The following is a 27,530-nucleotide window of genomic DNA, read 5'->3' on the forward strand; positions in this document are numbered from 1 at the left end:
CTCAGCGACGGGGAACAGCCTCCCCGCCCAGCTTCACCTGCATGCGGAAACTGATAGGACAGAGAATTCAGTGGAATCGTTAGAGAATTCAGTGGAATTGTTGGTATAATTCAGCAGACTCATTAGATAGAATTCAGTGGAATCGTTGTCGTGATACACCCACTTGACACGTTCTAGTTCAGTGTATTTTGGAGTCCATCACACAATGGAGCTACAACGTTAATAAATAAAAGCATACTCACAAGTGTAATGCGAATAAGAATTTACAATGTTTAACCTCATGGCCTTAAGGCTAATAAAACTTTTATTTAATTTAATTTTGTTTATTGTTTAATACTTGAAGGTGTTGTATACCAGGGTTGGGTACCATTTCTGTAGTTCCTGGGGAATAGCTCCTATTAGACTGAATTAGACTGAAATACCTAAAGGCCAAGAAGGACTTGAGAGGAAAGATGAATGAAAGCAGCAGAGTTGTTCAGTTGTTCCTGGTCCATTTATTGACAGAGTATTGGTAATGCATTTCTGCTGAAGCCAGAGCTACCAGCCTTTCCGACAGTCCTCCGCCGTTCGCGGGCCTCTCTCTTCTACTAACTAAGATACATTTTGCAGTCCCATTTTATACATCTTACACAAGCATTGGGGGAAAAGCAGAGGAGGGGTCAAAGACTCCTATGTCATAGGTCATCAGCTAATCTGAAACACACACAGACAACTGTCTCCGTCTCTCTCCCTGCTTACGAATAGAATCGGGTGTCGGTGCCCTGTAGTTTTCCGCTGCCTGTGGGCATGGGGGGCAGGCACAGTTTATGACCTATTCCTTGGTTCACTATTTTTAACTCCAAGCAAATGTAATGTAAATGTCTCTTAACATAATGTCTACTTTAATATTCAATGTGTATATGTCTCACGTATATAAACCAAAACCCTTAAAACCATGTGTTTGCATCTTACAGTTTAAAAGAGTATAAACCTTAAATTATACTTTGCTAAAGGTACTACAGTTTAAGAATTACTGTATGTCAAGAAGACAAGATCAGCATGTAGTCTCTTCTTGAATGTCACAGAATCAGCACAGATAGGATATGATTAACTCAACTATGTGTTTAACCACATTTCACCAACTTATCGATTATTTAACTAGTATAAGGTTACCCTGTATTTTAGAATGTATTCCTAAATAAGACAAGACAAGCTTTTAACAGCTGCTCTGTTGACGCCCTTATCAACATATATCCTGGGGTCTCACTGTCTTTTATGACTTTAGGGTCCACAGGTGGCCATTTAAACAAAGAGCAGGATTTAGAACTCAGTTGAAACACAAACAAGCCTAATCTGGTCTCGTCTTGCCTTGGTAGAGGTTTGGAGGCTGTCTAAACAGCCATTTGCTAAAATCCCACACTACATTATAATAGTTGATATTATGACAAATTATGCCTTATTGTCTGATCAGATATACTACATATTTCCCCTCTTCGAAATATAAACAATATATTTCGACACCCAACTGATCAGACATACATGGTAACTACTGGTCTACATACATACAGTACAGCTTAAGGTTACATTGTTCCAAAAACGATTCCATCCATCCGTGTTAACTCCAGATTCAAATATTAACACCCAAACAAATCAAAATATTGAATAAAAACGTGATCATCATCTCAATAAAAATACCTACTAAAATGTTCAAATTGTATCCCAGTTGACTGTCCCCTCTGGGCAGTGAAACAACTACAACACAATTCAGAACATCAAAGTATTTGAACAACCTAAGGTATATGAGCTATGGGAGTCCATAAATTAACAGAAACATAATAATCCAATGTAGTTTGGATCATCGCCTGTAGCAGGATGCCGATGAATAATACGTTCATGAATGCAAAAGTAAGCCAGACATGGTAAAATTCATACACACCGAACTAGAAACAAGTATTCCTATCCACCTTTTTTTGGGCATGGCCAAAATGTTATTTGCCATGATTGTAGGGGAATTTACGGAATTGTACCTGTAAAATCATAGACACACACTTCATAAGTTTCTTTTCCTGAGACTAAACGCAAAATGAATGTCTTTTCTTAAACTTAAAAAAAGGAAAAACGCGAAAAATGATCTTCTTCTTTGTCTTCATGTACAAAATGCACACAAAAATATATGCGCTTTACTTTGGCCATACTGACTGAGCAAAAGGTAGAAAGAAAGAGTTAGAGAATAGATAGAGCATAGGGATAGAGTGTGAAAGACACACGTGCCACAGGATAGCACTGAAAGGGGGTTATAGTTGTGTCAAAAGTGACACTGGGGCGTGGCAAGGGAACTGTCATCTTTCTTCTTTCAGGGAAAGGGGAATGACACATCAGGGGAAGGGGCATGGAGTGCTCCTCTCGTCTCTCATCTTCATCTCAAACTGTCCATGTCTCGCCAATCGGTGCCAGGCTCCGCTGCCTGGGTTGGATCCATTATCGCAGCATCTCCTTCTATGGCTGGCTTCCTCCACTGTAGGTCACCATAGTCAACCTTTCTCCAATTGTTTGAATTCTGTCTGTAGAATAAACCCATTTGATGATGGCCAGCTGTTGGCTCCATCCTCTCCTGCTGGTGGCTCGTGCGTCTCCAAGATAGATGCAAAAGCGGTTCCTCTCTTTGGTTGCACTGTCTCCAAAAATGCGTTCTCTTGTGACAGATATAACAGGGTGCTTTCAATTTCCCTCGTCGTCTCTGCTGCTGTGGGAATGAGGGACTTGCAGCTACACAATCTCTTGTGAAATGGGTCATCGCTCCACAAGTGTAGCAGCCTGCATAATACGATGGGATCTGTTGTAGCCTCTGGAACTGGTTTGTTCGGTAGGCATCATCCGGAACTGTTGCATACTGTGGCACAAATGGGGGAATAGGCACCGATTGAGGCACCACTTGCTCTGTGTGCTGGTAGCTGACAGATTCAGCACCTGGCAATAGCTGACGTTCTTCTTGCCGTTTCTCCATGATTTCTGCAAGCTGGGCTTCTTGCAACTTCCTTTTTATAGTCATAGCCTGCAACTTCTCGTTGGCATCTCTCTTTCGGACTAAATTCACAGTGTGTGCCACTTGTTTTGTGTAGGACTTAATGTTCATTGCAGAAAGTTCCCATACAAGCTCAAGCTCCGATATCATCGCTTCTGGTAGTCCCTGCATGATCTTTGATCTAACCATAGCTTCATCCACATCACTCCGGGTAGCATTCCTTCCTGTCAAATCTGCCCACTGCTCGTACACTCTGGAAATGTAGCTATTTGGGTCTTCCTCCTCTCGTAGTGGGTCAATAACTACAGAATCCAAGGTCCTATTCCACGGATAGTGGACACTAAACGCACGCCCCAGCACACCCCTGCGCTCGGCGAAAGGGACTGCGTCATATTCTCCATTCTCGATGTATTGAGTTAGTCCTGCTTCGGTCAAGATGTCAGTCAACACCTGTTCTCCAGTGGGTCCAGTTGCACGTGTAACTAGCCTCTTAAAATCACCCATCGCTAATGGAATATCCAAGACAAGCTTCTCCAACTTGTTAAGCCATCCGCAAGCTCCTTCTTCAAGATTTGGCAAATGACGCTCAAGGTGTAAAACCTCCATGCTTGACAATGGCTTATAGTCCAGAATCTGGTCTCTGAGGAACACTGGTGCTTGTTTCACAGCGTATTGAGACCTCCTTTCATCCTCCTGTCTCGGTTCAGGACTCCTGCTCTGTGGTGCGCTTGCTCTTCTGATGACACGCTTGGTAGTTTGACAGTGGTCGTCATCTGTTCTTCTGCGCTTCCTCGTCTCCTGAGGGTTCATTAGGTTTTGACTCTCCTCAGTCATATTTCTTCGGTGAACACCTGACTTCTTAATCTTCCACAAAATGTCATCAAAAGTCATTGTTAGCTCAGTTTCTGCCGCTGAAAGCTGACTCAATTGCTTAGTCAAGCGGGTACACTGTGTTCGGTGTCTCTTCAACTTTTTGCCAATGGCGATCAAAGTCTCAAAAAGGTTTCTCTGCTCTTCAAGGTCACTGTCATTGTCTCTGTCACTGTCACTGTCCATCTGAGACTCCGTAGAATCTTCCTCTGCTGGGCTGGTGTCGTCCGGTAGACAGGAACGTTCTGTGTACTTCCTGCCAACATGGCGGGCATGTCCATTGTCGCCACCTCGGTGTCTTCTCTCCTCACTGTGGCGGTCAGCAGCTCTGCGGATGTTGTCATCACTGCTACGTCTGCTGTCATCACTGCGGCGGTCAGTAGCTCCTCTCCTCACTGTAGTCATCATCACCTTTCTCTTGTGCAGGCTGCGGCCTGTTCTGCTTGGTTCCGGTAGATCTGCTGGTGCCATCGCTGTCTCCTTCTCTCCATGACTCGTCCTGGTGCTCAGTCCAAAAGGTACTGCTGCTGCTGCTGCGGTCGTAGCTTGCTGCTTCTCCTCTCCTGATGGAGACTCTTCTCGTGCTGTTAGTGTCAATGTCTCTATACAGGGAGGCGGCCTGCTCTCTGCCCTCTGTGGCTGTGATAAGCATGCCAGAGGCTCAGGTTGGAAAAAATAAGGATGTATGGGTGGAAAAAGACGTGGCTCTTCACATGCTGACAGATGTGATGTCACATGTTGTTGAGCTGCTTCGCATACTGTAGCAGAGCTAATCAGCCGCTTTGCCTCTCTAAAAAACAGATCCAGCACGGCAAGTTCCAGCTGTCTTTTCTTCTTTCTTTTCTCTGTTTTTTGTTCTGCTCTAAATGTACGGACTAATACCTCCATCGTCTTAATAAGTTTCATATCAAAACTCCCTTGCTCTGGCCATGCAGGTTCTATGTCACTCCACCTTATTGACCACTTTCTTGTGACATCAAATATGCCTAATGGACTGGATTCTTGTATGACCTCTGCCGGCGTCATAACTTTCTCAGAATCCATCTTAAAAACTAAATGATTAAAAATAAACAAAGACAAAAAAAGTGATGGTGTCTTGTTTACAAAAGTAATAATAGTAGAGAAAGTGAAAGATAAAGAGAGAGAGAGAATCAATCACACTCATTCAAATCTCACTCACACCCAGCTGTCACCCACAGGTCGGGGGTCAGCAGTCACTCACACACAAGTGGGGGTCTGTCAGCAGGACTCACACACAGTATGTCCCCTGCAGGCACACACTCACACACACACACACTCATTTGCATTGGGGGCCAATGTCTTCAACCACACACACACACACACACACACATTTACATACAAGCCCAGTGTAACAGGCTGTCTCTTACTGCTCAACTTCTCACAAGACTTCACACAAAGAAGAGAAATGAAGGAAGAGATTACAGAACAGCTTTTACTTAGAGAGTTAGACCCTGAGATCACTCACTCCACTTCACACTCAACTCACTCACTCACCCTCTCACTCATACACAAACATTGACCATTTGTCCCCAATGTAATTACTCCCTACTTGTAAGCTAAAAGTTAACCCATTAAATTTGAAATCCCAATAAAATTATCAAGAATAGATATATATGAAATATACCTAGTTTACTGTCTGTTACTTTTAGTTACCTACTGAATAATTAGTCTACTGTCTATTACTTTTAGTTACCCACTGAATAATTACTTCGTTAACGTTTACCTTTTGTCTTAAAAATGTTTGTCCCATTAAAACCCAATTACATGAACTTGCATGTTACTTCCTTTACAATCCCAATAAATCCCAATAAATAAATGATATTGTTACGATCTATACCTATACCCTCCCCTCTTCGAGATATCACAAATATATCTCGACAACTTAAACCAATACTGCAAATAAACTATAATTTACCCCAAAATGTAGCCTATAGCCAAGCTCAAAGATAAGGCTGACCTGCAGAAACCCCAGACTATACTGTATATGCAGCCTATGTGCGCCGTGGCCCTTGTTAACCCCTTCACATACACACTCTTCCTCCCACACATTCATACAAAGAGAATACCCCCTATAAGAATAAAACCCTGTCACACACACTCAGCCAAGAAAAGGAAGGGAAAAAGAAAAGTTGTTCAATGAAAAGGATTCAAACCATTCCAGCCGAAACGGAACTGCTGAATTAGGTAAATTCACAGAAAGACAACAAAATCGTCCTACTGTTAAATTAAGAGGTAGCAGCCCTCAGTCTTGCTTAACAAAAATCAGAAACCTAAACATCGAACAAAGGAGAGTGAATGAAAAAAAAAGAGAATAAATGTGAAAAAAACGTGGAAAAAAATGTGGAAAATATACCCCCCAAAACCCAATAAAAAATGACCAAACCCTACGCTAACCGGTCCAACACACAAGTGACTAGACAAAACGTAGGTCTAATACCGAGTAACTAGAAGAATTATCACCAGAGTGACTAATAAAACATCTCGACAAAAAATGACCGAGGCCTACTCTACTCTAACACTGACTGTCCTCTGCTCACGCCAACATACTCACAGCCAAAAAAAGTCCAAAAGGAACAAAACAACTGAACGCCATCACTCCATCAAAGTCCTCCTCGCGTCCTCCAGAAAGTTCTCTGTGTGGAGACCGAAAAATCTCCATCAACATCGGGTTTCCAGGCACCATTCTGTTGTATACCAGGGTTGGGTACCATTTCTGTAGTTCCTGGGGAATAGCTCCTATTAGACTGAATTAGACTGAAATACCTAAAGGCCAAGAAGGACTTGAGAGGAAAGATGAATGAAAGCAGCAGAGTTGTTCAGTTGTTCCTGGTCCATTTATTGACAGAGTATTGGTAATGCATTTCTGCTGAAGCCAGAGCTACCAGCCTTTCCGACAGTCCTCCGCCGTTCGCGGGCCTCTCTCTTCTACTAACTAAGATACATTTTGCAGTCCCATTTTATACATCTTACACAAGCATTGGGGGAAAAGCAGAGGAGGGGTCAAAGACTCCTATGTCATAGGTCATCAGCTAATCTGAAACACACACAGACAACTGTCTCCGTCTCTCTCCCTGCTTACGAATAGAATCGGGTGTCGGTGCCCTGTAGTTTTCCGCTGCCTGTGGGCATGGGGGGCAGGCACAGTTTATGACCTATTCCTTGGTTCACTATTTTTAACTCCAAGCAAATGTAATGTAAATGTCTCTTAACATAATGTCTACTTTAATATTCAATGTGTATATGTCTCACGTATATAAACCAAAACCCTTAAAACCATGTGTTTGCATCTTACAGTTTAAAAGAGTATAAACCTTAAATTATACTTTGCTAAAGGTACTACAGTTTAAGAATTACTGTATGTCAAGAAGACAAGATCAGCATGTAGTCTCTTCTTGAATGTCACAGAATCAGCACAGATAGGATATGATTAACTCAACTATGTGTTTAACCACATTTCACCAACTTATCGATTATTTAACTAGTATAAGGTTACCCTGTATTTTAGAATGTATTCCTAAATAAGACAAGACAAGCTTTTAACAGCTGCTCTGTTGACGCCCTTATCAACATATATCCTGGGGTCTCACTGTCTTTTATGACTTTAGGGTCCACAGGTGGCCATTTAAACAAAGAGCAGGATTTAGAACTCAGTTGAAACACAAACAAGCCTAATCTGGTCTCGTCTTGCCTTGGTAGAGGTTTGGAGGCTGTCTAAACAGCCATTTGCTAAAATCCCACACTACATTATAATAGTTGATATTATGACAAATTATGCCTTATTGTCTGATCAGATATACTACAAAGGCTATATGCACAGTATTTTAATGTTTATTACTTGAAGGCTACATGTACAGTATTTTATTGTATTGTTTAATACAGGGGTCTTCAACGTTTTCAGGCCAAGCCTGGACCCCTAACTGAGAGGGAGATAAAGCAGGGATGTTGTATAAAATTGTGTTGCAGACTTGTTTGACAGCACTGTCTGTTTTGGTTAAAGTTCTCCTCAGAATAGGGATGGGAGGGTTCAAGTTAATTTAAAATAATTATCCTATCACACAAAGATTTGGTGGCCCTCCAGTAGTAACTCTGAGGACCCCCTAGGTATCCCAGAGCCCCGGTTTAATACTTTAAGGCTACATGCACAGTAATTTATTGTAATACTTTAAAGCTACATGCCACTTGTTCTGTTTAAGCACTCTCAGTCTTTTTGTTGTTCACTTCAAATGTTTCTAATAAAGGAGTGTTATGTTGAACTACACGGGATGTATTGTTTATTTTTTATTCTTACCGTGGTAGCGAAATGGTATCCAGAATCGTGGAATTTCAATGGTATTGATATAGACTACTACATTTCTGGTATCGTGACAACCCTAATAACAACCCAACTATTCTGGGAGAACACAAAGCTGCTGGCTATTGTAGAATTGTTTGATTACTAATCATATAGTAGGCCTATATCAGACCATAAAGACTGATTTGGGATGTTCCTTTTAGGCAGGGTGTTTAACTGTACTTGTACTGTACTACATTCTTTTAATGTATTGACTATAATTGTTATGTTCTCCACTTTTGTCTAATATAATACTCAATCAATCAATATGATAGCCTACAGTAGCCTATAATACCTAGCCTGTAGTACAGTGACAGTGTAGTACAAATATGGATGGACACCCGAGTTGCCAACCCAGTTGAAATAAAGATCGGTTTATAATAATATAACATTCCCTATAAACAGTCAAATGTGGGTGATCATTATGTTGATCACATTATGATAGCAAATATTTGACCAAAAATTCACCGTCATCATGTAAAATGTCATCATAATAGTGACAGCCTACTGACCGAGGTTTGTGTGAAGGCCCACTCTGGTTCACGAGCTGGAAATCCAGTTTCTTGCCCAGGAAATGGGCGTACTCTGTAAGGCCGCAGGTGGGGTCCTCCTTATGGCAAGCCGCATACTGTATGCGGTACAGTACGTGATATTAATAAAAAAGGGAAGAAAAAGGTACAGTAATTACATAGCAAAACAGTAGTTTTCCCCCGAAAATATATGTTTTAATTAGAGTCTGCAGGGACCAATCAGAAGGCTGACAAACGGTGAATTGTCCTTGACTTGCAAACGTCAAGGACACTTCGCAAATAGGATTTCCCTTAGTTTGCAACTAAGATTCCCCTGTGAGATTTTCAAGAAGAAATACTAAATAATAATAATAATACAGCTATGACCCAGGGGGATAGCACCCCTAGGGCTGTAGTGACGTCAGACTTCAGTGCTCAATGTTAGGGTAATATAATGCATTGGAAAATTGTCAGCAATGCCAAATTAGTAGTCAACTAGAAGCTCGGCCGCCCTTCGGGCGGCCGAGCGTCTAGTTGGCGCCCTGGCCAACTCGGGAACAATGTAAATAGGGGATGAATGCCACGCCCTTTAATGCAAACCCCATTATACCTGTTGTCATAGGATCTGTTTTGACCATCTGTTTGCGTGTGTCCATTTATGCCCATATATGGGGATATCTGTCTGTCTATGTCCATTTTATGTCCATATGGAGATCTCTGTAGAAGCCGTTTTGACCATCTGTAGCTTGTGTCCATTTATGCCCATATATCGAGTTATCTGTCTGTCTGCGTCCATTTTATGCCCATATATGGAGATCTCTGTAGGACCTGTATTGACCATCTGTTTGCCTGTGTCTATGTAGATCTCTGTATCTGTTTGTCTGTGTCCCTTTATGCCCATTATGGAGATCTCTGTATCTGCCTGTACCTCCGACTGTGTTGCAGACACAGTGCTGGTTCCCCCTTTAATGCAAACCCCATTATACCTGTTGTCATAGGACCCGTTTTGACCATCTGTTTGCCTGTGTCCATTTATGCCCATATATGGAGATATCTGTATCAGTCTTTTTGCGTCCATTTTATGCCCTTATATGGAGATCTTTGACCATCTGTTTGCCTGTGTCCATTTATGCCCATATATGGAGATATCCGTATCTGTCTGTCTGCATCCATTTTATGCCCATATATGGAGATCTATGCAGACACAGTGCCGGTTCCGGAAAACCCTGATGTCAGACATCAGAATCCGAACCTTTCGTGCTGGTTCCAGAAAATCGCGTATCGGATCGGGTCGAGGCCGGGTACTGCACTACCTGCTGCTGCGGGGAACGCGTGTGCCGAATTTGAAATAGGGAATGAATGCCCCACCCTTTAATGCAAACCCCATTATACCTGTTTATATGCGTCAATTTATTGTGTCCATTTTATGCCCATATGCCCATATGTGATTCCGAACATTTTGCGCCGGTTTTGGAAAACTGCGTGTCCATTTTATGCCCATATGCCCATATATGGAGATCTCTGTATCTGTCTGTGTCCCTTTTATGCCTATTATACTCTAGCCCAAATGCCCAGATCTCTGTATCTGCCCATATATAGAGATCTCTGTATCGGTCTGTGTCCCTTTTATGCCCAATTGCCCATATACGGAGATATCTGTCGGGTCGAGGCAAGTGAGAGCAAGTGAGAGCCTTCGTAACTCACCCCTTACTTTACTTACAGAGCGCCCCAGAGTTCCCTAGCCCCTATTCCCCTTTATTATTTAAATTTAGCGTGAGAGGGAACTGCCCGGGCTTATCCACATTATTCACCTGGTTCTCTTAAAGGCACAGCCCGCTAATTCCCCCGAACCCAACCACTCTGAAGAGCACCCTGGACTTTACTCACCTCAAAGTGAGAGGAAGAAGAAGAAAGACTTAAGTTTATGCCGTTTATGCCACACTCAAGAGAGATTTTTTGTTGACTCATCTTGTGTATGTGATGTCAGAGCCTTTTATAAAGTGATGTCACAATGAGTCAGCGCTTGCTCCGGACCAGCCCGATGTCAGTCATCTCCGCATACGGAGATTCCAAACCTTTCGTGCCGGATCCGAAAAACTGTGTATCTGGTCGGGTCGAGGCCTAGCTAAGATCGTAGGCAAAGGTCTGAGCTGTCTGTGTGCGAAATTTGGAGTCTCTAGCACCAACCATGTGCTGTCAGGGCTCATCCATGCGATTCGGGCCAATTCGGATTCGGCGTCCATTGGCTTCAATTAGTAGTCAGGACTCCGCATATGGAGATTCCGAACCTTTCGCGCTGGTTCCGGAAAACCGCATATCGGGTCGGGTCGAGGCCTAGCTAAGATCGTAGGCAAAGGTCTGAGCTGTCTGTGTGCGAAATTTGGAGTCTGTAGCACCAACCATGTGCTGTCAGGGCTCATCCATGCGATTTGGCCCAATTCGGCCTCGGCTTCAATTAGTAGTCACGATGCTAAACATGCAATAATGCTGGTATGGTCCTTTAATCATTCAGCCGTAATGTATCTCAAGGTGCCATACTTACCGAAAAGTTCTCTCTGGGGTAGAAATCTTCAACATGCCGAATAACTGTATGGTGGAGGTCCGGTTGACCAGGACTTTCCAATAAGCACTCGATAAGACTTGTGAAATAACGTTTGTCTTCCTGGAGAGCTTTAAGATCCTTTTCAACTAGAAGAAAGAATAAAATGAGTGTGGATTACAATAATCATTTGATCAACATTGAATATTCTTTGTGAGCAAACATGGGGGAAAAGTTGCATTTAGCTGAATTTACTCACCATTACTATCTGACTTTCCATATGGTACAGCTGATATATATGACAGAGTGCGTCAGACTTTCTCCTTGAAATCCTTGTTGTCAGCCATTGTCATGCGTGTTACTGCAGAACAGGGGCATAAAAATGCAAACAGCATTAAGTACAGTAACAAATTTGGGCTAAAAGTATAACACTTGACCACCACAACTTGTTTCCATTGTGGTGAATATAATATTCATGGTGAATATAACAGGAAAAGAGGAAAATTGATTCATCTGGACCACCCCCACCATAACTCCATTGCATGTTGATGGGTTCACTATCAACATTTGACAGCTTCAGTTACTTTGCAGATTTTAAAACCTATAGTAACCACATAGTACTGTACAGCTGATCTGCAATGTGACACGCTATGAGCTTGTAATAATAATGATAATGACAATGACAATGATACCTCTATCCAGTCTGTGGATTTGACCTCTTCATATCGAACCATTTCATTTTCCCACTCATTCCAGTGGTAGTCTGCCGCACTCCTGCACTGTAAGCCAATTATGACAATAACGCTAAAAAATGAATAATGTTTGTCTAAGAATTGAACTGTACTATCAAGAATTAAAATGGATTTCCCTTAATAAACCTGACTGCATTCTTACATGTGGGTACGGCTCCACAAGTTGGGCCACTCGGAGTTTACCAGCTGAAGATTTAATAGAAATAGCAAACATTTAGAACATTGTCTTTGCACAAACATTTAAACACATTTTTAAAACATACCAGTAAGACTCCCTAATCGGGAGATAAGCGACCGTCAGGTCGCAGCGTGATTTTAGGGCAAAATGTGTAGGAGCAGTGTCCACAAATGTGTTTGAAAAAATCGTCCAGATGGTGGAGCTATATGGGACAGATCCATGTTGATGACATGAGTGTAGACATACTGTGTACCGATTTGTGTGATTTTAGGGCAAAATCTGTAGGAGCAGTGTCCAAAAATGTGTTTGAAAAAATGGGCCTGATGGTGGCGCTATATGGGACATTAAAAACAATGTTTTAAAACATATACATTATATTTTACATTCATCTATTTATGTTGATTTTATATTTTTAATTTTGTATAACTCACATCTGTCCACTGTCTACTTTGACATGAAGTGTGAATCCTCCAACTTGGTTGATTTTCTTTCCTTTTCCTTTCCCAGGAAAATTTGTCTTGGAAATTGTCTTAATTTTGTCCTAATAAGGGCAGAAATTGATTAGCTCATAGATCATAGACTGTAACTAAATAGTTGTGGGTGATGTTAGATCCATTTCATTTACTGACCTCGTCTTGTTTCAAAATCCTGTAATCTCTGACCTTGAACAACTTGATTTTGTTAGGTCCAACACCTACGTCTTAAGCTGCAAGTGCAGACGGTGCACACACACACACACACACACACACACACACACACACACACACACACACACACACACACACACACACACACACACACACACACACAGCTAATTGTTTAGCACTATTAGCACAACAGTTAGCATGCTAACAGCAAGCAACAGCTAGAATGCTTCCACATCTTATTTTACAGCGTCTTAAATAATTCAGTCCAATGAAAACGCTCCCCTGCAGATACAGCTGTAATTGTAAACATTTTGTATCCTGTTCTATAATTTCTTAACCATATTCCTATCATGTTTGTACTCACCAGTTGATTAATCACAATGAAATACGTTCTTGGGCCAAGACTGTCCAGTGTCCAAGTGGCTGTGGGCTGCTGTGTCATATCCTGTGACACATGACATCTTGACGTTTCAGCAGCACTCATATAACATACATATTTCGCAAAACTGTTTTAGAAGACATAATCTGCCTCAAGTGTTAAGTCACTTCAACGCTGCATAATATTCAAATTGTGTGTGGGTGTAATCATGAGTCTAGCCACTTAAACCCTCTTCCTTAGTTGACTGGGATCCACCAGGGCTCTGGATGGATCTAAATTCCAAATAGGCCTATAATTACGACATCACGCAATGGCATCACTACATTGTCATCACAACCAGAGTACTTGTCTTTAAAAGTAAACGTCCGATAAACCAAATGTCATTCAACAACTATTCCAATTAATTAGAGTGTTGTTTAACAAAACATCAACGTAACGTAAATTGTTGCACTGGTTTACGCTGGTACTGGTGTGTGAAATGTTTCATTGGACAAGATCTGAATCTGAAAGGAGGACCTAATTCCCACCATGCTAATGTGGTAGTCAGACACAAGCTGTACTCATTTGAAGGATACAAGCTGATGAACATCAGTAATCAGATTGAAGTCCACATCTTCAACACATCTTCAACACATTAGGCGCATTTCCACTGCAGGGCCAAGCCAGAACCAGAACCAGAACTTTCCAGAACCAAGAACTTTCAAGAACCTGTGAAGTTCCAGAACCAAGTTCTGCTTTTGTTTCCATATAACCAGACCTATGAACCAGACCCAACGAAGCTCCACTGGTCAGCCTGATTTGGCTGAGACAAAACAGCTGGTCATTTTAACAGCAGCACATTCGGGAATCTAAAATCTAAAATAACAGCTGTAGGCCTATGTAAATACATATATTATTAATTACTACTTTCTGAATATAAAAAAATAAAAAAACAATAGAACGTTCAAACAAGCTGCTGACTGAGCGTTTGGTCGGTACGCTGCCTTTGCTCTAGGGAGGGGAAAAAAGCGTCTCCCTCTCTCTCACACACACTGACACACACGCACGCACGCACGCGCGCGCGCACACACACACACACACACACACACACACACCGCAAGGCAGTCTGTAGAAATGCGTATCTCCACCGTAGTTTGTTGTCTGTCTATCGACGTACATTTTCTTTATTTTTACTTGGCACCGTGTCTGTCTGCTTGTGCACTCGACGCTCATTTCAGAAAGACGACGGCGACGGAATTCCTTTGAAATCCTTTAATTTAGAACGGATGCTTCTAGCTCCTTCTGGATATGGCGTCACGTCCATAGTGTTTCTGTGTTTCTGTCTGTCGGAATAGGATTTTAAAAATGACGCTGTTGTGTTGTGAGAGATTTCTCCCCGTTCTCCTCGGTGTCGTTACCTCCGCTCGACCAATCGAGAGCAGGAGCGCTGCTAGCCCCGCCCATAGGTTCCCAGAACTCAAGTTTAGTTCTACATCAGGAGCAGGACCTAAAAAAGGTTCCAGGAGGTTCCAGGAACCTTGTCTGGAACCGGGCCGTTCGCAATGGAAACAAAACCAGAACCAAAAAAATAGGTTCTGGTTCCTGAAAGTTCTGGTTCCACCTTGCAGTGGAAAAGCGCCTATTGTCTTTGCATTGGAGGAAGTTGCCCCCAGTGACAAATGGAAGAGGACAATACCCCGTTGAGGTTCCCTCCGGGCGCAGGGGCCACACAGCTGTACTGGTAGAAGAGATTGTCTTCCGCTGGGGAGGGAATTTTTACTGCAATGAGCTTTATGCCTTTGATGTTGAAGCCCATCTGGTTCAAACCCAATATCTCTGGGACTATTCCAGGAGCACACTCCCTAGGTGCTGCAGAAGAACCTCTAACCCCAATTTTTCACTTGGGCCTTTTACAGCACCACCAGCAGGCCGATTTGTCCAAAGAACATTTCTGGACAGTACTACATTTTTTGTCCAAAAAGCACGCGAATCGGCACACATTATCTGTATAGGCAATAAATGAACCGGGTATTTCAGATTTTAGACCGCTTTTTTGGAGCTGTGTGCAGCTCCCTATTGCGTGGCTGTGTGGGTCTGTCTGTCTGTGTGTGTGTGTGTCTGTGTGTGTGTATGTAGCCTGACTTCGGCGCGTAACTAGTGCCGGCACCATTTACGCCACTCGCGCAATATATACATCAAAATGTGCGGCTCGGCCGGGAATGGTGTTCTATTACCTTTCGTTCCGATCCGCCTTACCATGCCGACGTAATCGGCAAAAAACGACGCTTAATTGTCCCCATTGACTTATAATGGGACAATGCAAGAAATCACTTTCAAGTATTTTTCTCTCGTAAACCATAGGAGCTACAGTTTCAAACCTCGGAGAGGAGATTCATAATGATTTTAAGAATGAATCGAAAAATAATTACATCACTCGGCCTCATGGTGGCGCTATAACGGCCCACTTTACGTAACTCTTGAACCGTAGATCGGAAAATTAAAATTCTTTTTTCCCTGGATTCCTTGGGTCAAGACGCATCTCCCCATATAGATTTTCCGCCATCTTGAATTTTCTCCAAAACACACTTTTTGCTCCTTTTCCTACATATTTTCTTCAAATGTCACAAAAATCGGTACACACACACACACACACACACACACACACAGCTCCACTTCACACGGGTGTGATTTTTACCAAAACTATGATGTCACAAATGATGATGACATGAGTTCACTAGACCAATGAAACACTTAGATTCTGTTGATCTGTCCATGATGTCATAGTCACAGAGGCACCCGATTGGTTCACCCTGAGAACGCGTTTAGGCCGCGTAAAATACGTCATAAAAAATTATTGAGCGGTGCTAACCTTGAATTTCAAAATGGTATTAGATGAATATCACTTATAAGCGATAAAATAACCACACTTTTAGACAGACTGTGGAAAATCTTACAGGATATAAATGATAGGCAGCTAATACAAGTTTAAAATACAAATGAACAGACTTTGAAAAACTAAAATCTGGCCTCTTCTCGCCTCTCTGGAGGTAAATAAGGTCACTTATCATTACACTATGACACTCTTACAAGTTACAATCCGTAGCTTGGTCAACTAACTGATGAGAAATGACGATAAAGACTTATATAGTCTGAGCAGACCTCTAGACTGACATCATACACAACAAAAAGAATATTGCCATGCATGCCTATCAACACTGATTCGCGCAGGAATTAGTTTGCACCGCTCACTTCACACGGGTGCGATTTTTCATACTCCTTCCCGATTGCCTATGGATGGCTTCCAAAGTTTGCCCTGTTTTGACCTAAATATTTTATTTCCATGACATTTTGCACGCACATTCCTGTTAGATGAAGGAACAAATGCCACTTCAAACTCTCACATCTCTTTCTAAAAACAACCTGATTCCAACAACCACTATTCCACTCACACCTGGTGGAGACTGTGGAGACTGTGCTTGGAGGAGCACTGCTTCTAGTTAACTAACAGTTAATGAATGATCTATTAACTACTTATAATGGATACTTATTATGAAGTGTTACCAAAAAAGGGTGTTTTACCTGTTCCCCAGCCTGTGTCAAAAAAGGGAAATCACTTCCAAGAATCATTTGACTTGCATGGAACATTCGCAGGGTTTCCAGTTGGGTTTGACTGAGAATTTCGGAAGGGTTAGGTGCCGCTCAGCAGCGACGCCCACTGCGGTCCAGCCGCCGGTATGCTCGCTCTTAGCATCATCGTGGCACCTTGGGGAAAGGGGAGGTGGAGGCGGGAAGGGGGGAGGAGGGGAGCCGGTGGTCGAAGGTAAGTAGCCGGCGGGAACTATGTACAAGGAGGGCAGGGGGCGCGTCCGTTCTGCCCGACTTTTCTTCGGAACTATGTACTGGGGAAGTGGCTGGTTCAATTTGATTCGCGGCAGGAAGCAGTTCGCGACGATAGGCCTTCGTAGGGGATTCCGAGGGTGTGGACATGATTTAGGCGGAGTGCGGGTCCGTCGAAGGGTCGTCTAGGATCAGACCCGTTCTCCATAGGTCCCACATGGTCCGGCCAGTGCTTTGGGACCAGTGTATCTGGTCATGGGCGGGGCTTGTGGAGAAGCGGTCACGTGACTGGGGAGGAAGGGGAAATCCCTTCTGATGACCTTGTTTAAATCGCGGAGTTTGCTCTTCTTGGGCAGGGGCAGCTCCTCCGAGAAGCTGATTAGAGGCACGTAGATCAGTGCTTCGGGGTATTTTGTTTGGGCCAGTTTGTACATCCTGCGGAAGGATTTTCGGAGGGTTTCGATCCGTGCCCCCGATTCCCTGCAATTGAGCCCGAAGGATAGTACCACCCTCTTGACTTCGGGGTTTGTTCCCTCGATGTTTTCCACAATGTCCGACCCGTGGAAGACCGTTGCTCCCGGGTACGTGTCCACCTGGACCCTGTCGTCCCTGATAAGGGGAAGACGTTTGAGGTTGGAGTCCCCAAGTATCAAGACCGGTCGTCGTGGGGACTGTCTCCAGGTCGTTTTGCGTTGTTTGACAGCAAGAGTGTGGACGGTGAGGAGAGGCGCGTTCGGACCCCACCCTCTGGGTACGGCCTGCGGTTGGGTTTGAGGCCGAGGGCTGGGGGACCTCTCCCGCAGGAGCCCGCCCAAAGTCTCTTCGTCGTCATCGTCGAAGAGGGGTAGGGACCCGTCCCTTCGCGTCAGTCAAAGGATACTTTCCCAGAGAGTCATAAACTCTGATTTCTCGTTTGATAAAGTCCAGAACCTTTAAAGCAGAAATCAAAAAAGTTTAGACATATGTTGTAATCAATGTTAAAATTTAGATTGGTAGATGGAAAATAGTCCTACATTAGACAAATAGTGTGTACTGCAGAGGACAAAATGGTTCCCTCTTTCAGTAGTATCTTTTAGCAATACCAATACATTGTTTGGTGGCACCAACGGCACCATGACCTGGAGGGGAAGACAAACCAACCTCTGGAAGGCAATAACCCAGTCAATGGGCCCCCAGGGTCCCTGCCTGCGGGACTACACATCCGTCCACATAAGTGGCAGGACTGGTGAAAAAACCACCACCAGCAGCACCATCAGGCTCCATGGAAGCGGCACGTGGCCAGAATCACTGGGGTCCAGCGTCTGCGTCACCTGCAATGGAGGGAGGTTGATTAGTGAATGGAACTGGATAGATTGTTGATTATGGGGATTATGGGTAAACTTGAACATTTTGTAATGTTTCTTGTGTTTCAATGAAGAACCATGGGTCAGTTGTATTTCATGGTGGTAGCAAGTAGCATTCAACATATTAGAACTTCTGTCTCCCAGACCGTATATCGGGAGCATTTGCAAATCGCGTGAGGCAACAGTCTGGTCACGCGAGACTACCATCATCAACAACCTACTTGTATTTCAATCAACCAATCAAACCTTTTCCAAGTTGTTGACCAGGACCTTCCCGTATTCGCCCTGGAGGTCTTGTTTGCAGCCGAGAATCAAGCAGCTGCCGTCCTTCTCCAGCTTGATATACTTCTCGATTATATGTGGACTTTTGTCCAGGAGGGTTTCGATGCCGCAGAAACTGGGCACCACCGCACTGGGCAGCTTAATGGGCCCTGGAACCACGCTTGTATCCGTGCTCTTGATTCCTACCAGGGGGTAGTAGTGGTTTTCCCCTGCGTTCCAGGCTATGATGATTGGCGGGTTCTCGTTGCAGTCCTCTTTTACCAGCAGGAAGATGCCAACTTGTTCACTGATCCCTTTGTGAATGTTTTCGATTTTGTGGAGCAGCAAGATGGGCCGTTGGAGGACATTGGCCAGGCCGAAGAGGTGGACGGGAGACAGGTCCGCCTTGTCGTCTTTGAAGAACGGGTCGCACAGTTTGATGTTTTCGTCCCAAATAACGGTCCGCTAACCATTTGTCGTATTCACCACGGTTCTCCTGGAAATGCTTCTCAAGGTGCCAGAACAGCTCTGTGCCCACCAAGGCCCGGGACACGGCATTCACCAAACAGTGGCCGTCTCCGGTCGTGTGGACTGGGATGAGACACTCTTGGTTATTGTTGGCCATCTTGATCGCCTCCAGGGTTCCACTGAGGTGACTGGTGGCAGAGGGGTCCTTTGATTGATTGAATATTTTATTAGACAAAAATAGAGAACAGTGCAAGTATAGTCTATACAATAACAAAGATAGATGTTAGTACAGTACAAGTACAGTTAAAACACCCTGTCTAAAAGGAGCATCCCAAACAAGTCCTTTTACAGTCTTGTTTATGTTGGAAGTCCTTGGTATTCAATTCATGGACTTAACAAATAACAAGCAAAGAAAACATTCAAATATCATTGCAGTTATAAAAACACTATAGTACTAGCCCTTACCCGTTCAAAGATATGAGCTCCGAAATGATGTGCAGTGTGTGGGTTATGGGGTGTGCACTGTACACACAGTATATGAGGGATGGAAAGTAACTTTCTGGTGCTTGCATGATAATATGTAGGAGCATCAATGTAAGAAATACCCGTTTCGTTTAAAGGCTACAGAGATACTGTGTACCGATCTACATGACAACATCTGAAAGAGGGCCAGCCAGCTTTACGGCTTATTTACACAAGAACCACTTCTGTGTCTCATATAACATTGAAAGACAGATAGAACAGAGTACTTTGCATAGGATAACATCAATTACAAAAGTAGAAAATAGGAAAGGGGGGGGGGCAGAAGGGTCTTTATTTCTGTGCGACATTCCTAGGGTTAAACTAGGATTAGCCTCCTTTGAATTACTATAAAATCACGATAGGATATTAGGGTTGCTGAATGTCGACCTTGAGGCTTAAAATTACGTGCAAACTTGAGAAAAAATATACATCAGAGCACCTACCAACCCGTAATACCTAAAACACACCAGGAAGTGGCAGGTTTGAGTGGGGGTCCACGGGGGTCCACAGGGAGCCCCGGCAGTGGCTGGGCCCCCGGGGACCCCTTGGGTGCCGGCCCCGTCTCTCCCGGGCCTAGAGTTATGGCCTTTTTTGCGACCAAAGGTTGCAAAAAAATATTGTGACCGTGGTGTGACGTGATGAGCCAGCCAGTCAGGCGGTGGAGGTTTTGATAATGACTGCGACCTGAAGGTGACAAAAATGGCCTCTCAAAAATGTTACCAATGCCATTGTAAGCTTGTAGATCTGCTCTTTTCAAAGATTCTGCATAATGAGTAGACCTACTTTCTACTTTTGTACATTACATATAAATACTTTTCATACCAATAGTTTTGTAGCCTACTTTTACTCAAGTAAATTTAGAATGATTTGTTACAGAGTATTTCTACATTGCAGTATTGAAAAAAATGAGTATATCTTCCAATGATGTATAGGCCTAGCACTTTATAGTATGTTTATTATAACTATAGTAGTTATAATAATTACCCCCCCAAACTGAGATACCTTGTAGGGTAGGGAAGGGGGCTACAACATGTATTGTATATTTATGTATAAAATTGTGTAAAATCATATTGTGCATTCAATACTGCTATAATAATAATGCTATTAATATTATATATATATAGGCTATACCCCCTACTGTTGAAGAGCCCTGATCTGATCAGATCTAATCTTTAGATAAGTGTACAGTAGTTGAAAAACAATGCATTATTGCTTCAGCAGCAGTCAGTAAAAGGGTTAATTGCCCAAACAACAACTGGGAAGGTTGAGAACAGTGACATCACATATTGCTTTGATCTACCAGGAAGCAGAGCTCTGTAGGAGGCAGGGCATATCCTTTATTATTATACTTTCCCAGAGGAAACATTTGCTGCTCATTTTTAGCTCATGATGCTCATCTATTGCTCCTCGAGACAGAAAGGAGCTATTGAGACAGAAAGGAGATTGGAACGACTTGGAACTGGTTTGAACCAGTGCCATTTTGAACCTCAGAGTCAGTCAGTGTTGAAGAGAAGAACACACAGGAATGATATGCTCTCATGGACTTTATCCTTTTTCGGTAGGTGAAACAGCATAGCCACTGGATAAAGTTACCTACATGTACTGTATGTTACTTAAGAATGTTGTCTGTGGTGTTTTTGTACAAAGTGTGTATTTTCCTGAAAGGTTCACCCAACCAGCACTACAAAGCTAATGCTAAAGTTAGCTAATGCTAATGCTAGCTGATGCTAACGTTTGCTAACATTTTACAGTGGACATCCTAATGGAACTGAATGTTCAAAATGTGTAAGATAGGTTCCCTTTTGATAGAAGCAGACGTTTTTTTGTTTGTTTATATTGTATTAACCTTGCTGTGTATTTGTGCACAGCTTGCAGCCTGTTGTGTGTGGTATTGTGGCTAACAGAGCCAAAGTTAGCTAGCAGCTGTTCAATACAGTCTTGTCTTGTATTGTATGGATGATGGGGGATCATGGCCAAATGCATACTAAACAGGGGGTCCTTGAAATAAATAAAATAGTCTGAGAACCAGTTCTTAACTAGAAATACTGTTCATACAAAACAGTGTGGGCTGGGCACAAATATCTACCCATTGGCTGCTCCTCATTGTAATCAGTGATGTAATAATCATATTTGAACTGAAATAGTCATATTTGTACTGGGGACCCTCCAACCTGACAAGCACTTGGAATGCAGTGAGCTTGTAGATCTGTTATTTTCACAATTGTTGTCTCTTATACCATTTGACAATTTGGCCAATGTTTGACCAGTTTTTATATAATTTGTTGTTTACTTTTAATGTTATAATGGTATTTTCTTTCCTTTGTTCCCCTGTTCTTTTGAGGTATAATAAATGTGGTTCTCAACCTGTGGGTCAGGACCCCCAGGGGGTCCCTAAATGATTTTGGGTGGGTCCCCAAATGATTGGCTAATCATTGTTTTCTCAACAGTAAACAAACCAACAAAGTTGAAGTGTATAAGAGGGTATCTGCACATTTCTAAATTGACAATTTAAGGACTTTTTAATACTGTACCTCTAAAATGACAAACTAAACATTGGGCCAAATGATCATATATTAGACTCAGAAATTGTGTAAATAGAAGATCTACATGCTCACAAAGTTGTGGGCATGTAGATCTGCTAGACTTTCACAATAGAACAGTGTTATACAAAATGTACTGTCCCAACTCTTAGTGCTCGTCAGGGTGGGGGTCCCCAGTTAAAATATGAATATTTTTGGGGTTGCGGCCTGAAAAGTTTGAGAACAACTGCAGGCTACCGGCAGCAGTGCGCAAAATCGCTTCATGTTGTTTGATCCGGCACGCAATAGTTATTTATAATATAATATATTTTACATTACTCTTAACACAAATGATCCCCTCTTGCTAATCACATGTTTTACAAAACACAGGATCACACCTGCTATGTCAACATGCTAGATTCAGTGACTGAATCTAGCCTTTCTCAGCTCCAGTGCAGACAATGGGGACTGATGACACCACCATTTTGCAGCCGTGTCCTGCCCAAAGGAACAGAGTTGACCTGACTCATCTCGCTCAGGTAAGATTTGCAGATGACTGTTTGAAATGGAGATCAAGATAGTGATTCTGATAAAGGGGGCAGGGGCGTCAATTGGGTATGGCAGGGGTATGTAGCTACCATACCCTGGGTCCAGGGGGAAAATAAGTTACTTTTAAATATAAATCCATGAATGTCCCTTTGTCTATCTGTTCTGGTTATTATGTTGTTAAATTACAGTAAAATAACTACAAATGCAAAATTTAACAAAAATGGTCACTTAACAAGGCATTATAATTATACTTCACACTTGTATTCTCCCCATCTTGACAAATGGTATATGCCAAGGTTCCGCACTGAACAACCAATCCAGGCTGCCATATCCAGCCCAATAAACTGTAGAAACGGGGGAAAAATAGAATGTACTTCTTAAAATAAATGTATCATGCCTGTTGCTAAGGTATGGCAACATGACTGGTGTCTTGCACGTGAGTGAAGCCAGTCGTGTTGCCATACCTTAGCTTTTTCTGAACTGACGCCACTGAAAGGGGGTAGCAGGGGGGTAAATGGCAAAGTACAATTATGGAGAAGTATGGGGGGCATGGTTTACATTTTTGCCACTATAAATATATTTGTCCACCAAATCCCTGTCCCCCCCCCTTTTTTCCCCCTCCCACTTAGATGATTGAAAACATTTTGATGGCCAAACCTGGAGGAGAAAGGATCATTACAGAGTGTCAGAATCCCCTTCAGTGAGGAATGCCAGCTAAGCACAGAAACCCAGTGTCGTGAGGCCATCACACTGATGAAGCATACAACTGATGAAGCAATCGTCAAGGAGAAGATGAAACAGACCTTCACCCATCGCCAAGCAATGGTTCATGACCCAGTGAAGTCCTCTGAAATATTCATCACCTTTCCAAGATTTCTTGACATTGCAGGAATGCTATGTCGCTCTGAAACTGTCTTGCTATAAAGTCGAACTGACATGATAAATGGACTTTAAACAGATCACATCCCTGGTCATAAGGTGAACCTATTAAAATGTATGCCATTGTCCTCTGTATTCCATTTTGTCTGCAGATGGAGCAGAATTTCAGTCTGATGTTTGGTGATGCCATCGCTGCAAAGTTCTGAAACAGTGGCCTACTCGCTACAGGCAGAAAGTCCAGCCATGGCCTCTCCCAGGCAGGCGACCTTGAAGATCTGCTTCATAAAGTTGAATCCCAACAGGACAACTGAATAATGGTATGCTGGAATTAAAGGACTAATACTAATGGAAGAGGGAATTGGTTTTGAAACCAAAATGTAAAGATTTTAGTAAAAATGTCTTTCTGTTTTTTTTCCTCCCCCTGTATTTTCAGGATGGGACAGTGAGATGTCCTCCAACTTGCCTTATCCACCTCATGCCACCCTCACCTCAAGGCTGCAACAAGAGACCAGGGAAGCTCTCAGCCCGACAAGCCATTGACCACCTTGTGAAGTTCATCTAGGTAAGGTTATAGTTCAATTAAAGTTTAAGATGGCTCACTGTTCTGTCCCTAACATTCAACCTTAAAACTATACTTTTGTGAAATCATGCGATAACATTCAACCTTAAAACTATACTTTTGTGAAATCATGCGATGACCATGCTCATATAATCAGCGACTGCCCTGTGATAATTGTCTGCTTTTGCCCCCCCGTCCCCCTTTAGCAAAGTAAAGATAATGCAGAATGTTGTTATGGTTGCATGTTGTGGCAAGAAGTGATTCTGGTGGCTATCCTATAAAGATGGGGCTCTAAACTGCAAACAGATTAATTGTAATAGCATGACTAATGAAGTTCTCTTGTCACAGACTGGGACCAGTGTCGAGGGGCATCTGGACAGCATCACCGAGAGTCGTCAACCCTATCTACTGGCTGTGGGGACCCAGAGGTGTACCATACACAAATACTTCATTGTGATTGACAAACGTGCATTCCCGTGTAAGTCACCAGACTCTCCTAACCCTCTTTCGACACGTTTTTTTAAAACTCATTTTGTCTTTGCTACCTCATACAACCAGAATCTGGCCAATGTCTACCACTTTTTGCAAATCGCTTTTTACCAGATTGAGGCTGCTACCACCAAGGTCAATCCCAGGGTCAAAGAAATGAGTGCTCGGATGCTGCACTGATTATTATTTTTTATTTTGTTTTTATTTTTATTTATTTAATACTTTTGAGATGATATTGTCTCCTACCGGTTGGGTCCCCTACCAGAGACTCCCGGCTCTTGATTCTGCACTGATTTTTGATACATTTGTAATAGTTTTGAGGGTTGTGATGCTAAACTGAGAAGATTTATTTTGAGGGCTCTGATGCTGCACTGAATTTTAATACTGAAAAGTATATTGTTATTTGAGTACTCTGGTGATGCACTGATTTGATACTGAGATGTTTTATCTGCCACTTTAAGTTCAGCCACTGTTGCAGCGCTGCAACAGTGGCTGAACTTAAAGTGGCAGATGTAGGCCAAAATGATCATTAACTTTTTGGTTATTTTGATTGAAGAGATTGTGTCTCAGGGTTTAATGTAACATTGTATCTTTTTCCCCCCTACTGACTGAGAGAAGTTTCGAACGACATCACTGGCGTGGAGAAAACATGTTGACAGTGCTTCTATAGCTAATTTCATCTTCTCTGTCTGCAGACTATGTCTTACGGTATGGCACCGAAGCTGGATGGAAGGCGGTGCCGGTGTCCGTGGAAAAACTGGTCGGACAACGCAGAGACGATTCACAGCAAGGGGAAGAACAGCCTACTCTTCCTGAGAAAACAAGATCGTTTGGCGTGTGCCACAGGATGCAACACATGTTCTACCAATCTGTTATGGCAAGTGTTTTTTTTTTTTTGTTTTTTTTTAATGACGTGCTGCCTCCAACCTCAACAGACTGGTGAGGAAGGCAGGGTTCTCCTTGCAGGGGTGGATGAAGTGGCCAGGGTGCGAACGGCTGGATACAATCTTGAAGAACTCCTCCCACCTTGAGATTAACGTATACCGGAGTAAGAGAGGAAACTATAGATTCATCTACCCTGGAGGGGGACGTGAGAGACTGGGAAAATCTTTTGTGTCTGTTGTTCTCACGTTTTACAATGAGACAACGGTCGTTTGGTAAGGACAACTGTAACTTAACTGCAGTAATAGAACTGACTGTTCCTGTTTTTTTGTTTTTGTTTTTTGCTGGGAGCACATGTCACTTCTGCTTTTTGCACTTTTCACACTTATGTAGCAGTGACTGTTATGGACACATTTGATTAGGGTAACTTTTTCTTATTTGGCACTGAATTCATGAGTAGTAAGAAGAGTAACTGAAGTTTTATTTTTTTTGTTAAAGGGCAAGACCACTTTGGTCGAAGTGTGGGTTGTATAACTAACTATATTATTATATATCAATTTCTTGTTCACCTTAGAGTTAACATCACAGCAAGGTAAATACACAAACCAAACCTCTTCCAAAGTAGTATTGTCCTTAAAAGTCTTGTACTGTTAAAAGCACTTCATCCTCTGCCACCTTACAGAAATAAAGTTTTATTGAAGGAAATTATTGTATTGTTTTTTTTTAATCAAAATAGCTGCATGTATACTGTATCTCATTTACAGCTCCAAGTGAGAAGAAGGTTCTGGGTAATTAGATCTCAATTATTGCTCATTACTGGCTCAAAGTAAGAATATGGGAGACAGTTAAGAGACTTATTATTGATCGCTAGTAGCTCCGTTCTGTCTGGGTGAGCTAAACATGAGCAGCATTGTTTTTCTCTGGAGTTCTCATCTGTGGCCCCGTCCAGACGACAACGGATTATTTTTCACCGGGGAGGTAAAACCACGAACACCCATGGGTGTCCACATGCAGACGCATGCAAACGGAGGACTAGCCGAATAGTTTCCAAAACTCCGGCTGCAGTGCATTTTTGTTACCCGGGCGTATTTCTTTTGCCTTGTGGACACCGTAAACGGAGAAGTTCTTTGCTTGCATGCTTACGTCACCTTGTGCTCCTCGCCTCCTCCTCCTTACTATGAGAGAATCCCGTGGCGGTCTCTGTAGAATATCCATATTTATGAGCGCATTCACGACATGTTAACATTAGAGAGCTCAGCTGTCTTGTTTAGGGATGGAGCCCTAATGAATGATTGTTTTAATGATATTTGTTACTCTTGTCAAATGTCATCTTCATAGATGGCATTGGTGGTCACTGGCCAGCCACGAACTCACAGTTGCAAAATATAGACCTACCAGTTATATTCTGAATGTGTAGTCTCACATAGCTTTCCACCGGCTCAATAAACTGGATCGATAAGGTGCTCATTATCAATAACGAGATGCAGCCCTCGTCTTGTTAACGGAGCATATCTGACGCGACGCGCCTGCCTCTTCTCTTTGTCAAAGTTTGGATATCAACTGCCAATATCAAATGATCACCAGTTGTCTGACGCTTTGAAGGTGAGAATATGTTGATTATTCACGGCATGTGCTGCCTTTTAAATTATTTCCACGATCAGCACAAGCACAAAAAAAGGCTCTAGTCTAGGCTGTGTAGCCTACATTATCTTCCATCTCTCTCCTATCTCTAACATGTGTGTCTGTCACTCTAATTTAGTAATAGATGCTGCTTTAACAAGTGCACTGAAGCATTCATATGATTATGGTCTCATTTCCAACTTGAGGCAACTTACTTAGAGATCAGATGTTCAAATAGGCTAAACATTTTCCAGGGACTATTACAAATTTAAAAAAGAGTCCCCATTATGCAAGTAAAGAACATTCGATTGTGGTTTAATAAATAGCTATGCAACGTTCTCCTCTGCTGCACCGTTAAACGGTCCCGTCTTACAAAGCTCTCTCTCTCTCTCTCTCT

This window comes from Nannobrachium achirus (genome assembly GCF_963921795.1).
Source record: "Nannobrachium achirus genome assembly, chromosome: 2".
Classification (NCBI taxonomy): domain Eukaryota; kingdom Metazoa; phylum Chordata; class Actinopteri; order Myctophiformes; family Myctophidae; genus Nannobrachium; species Nannobrachium achirus.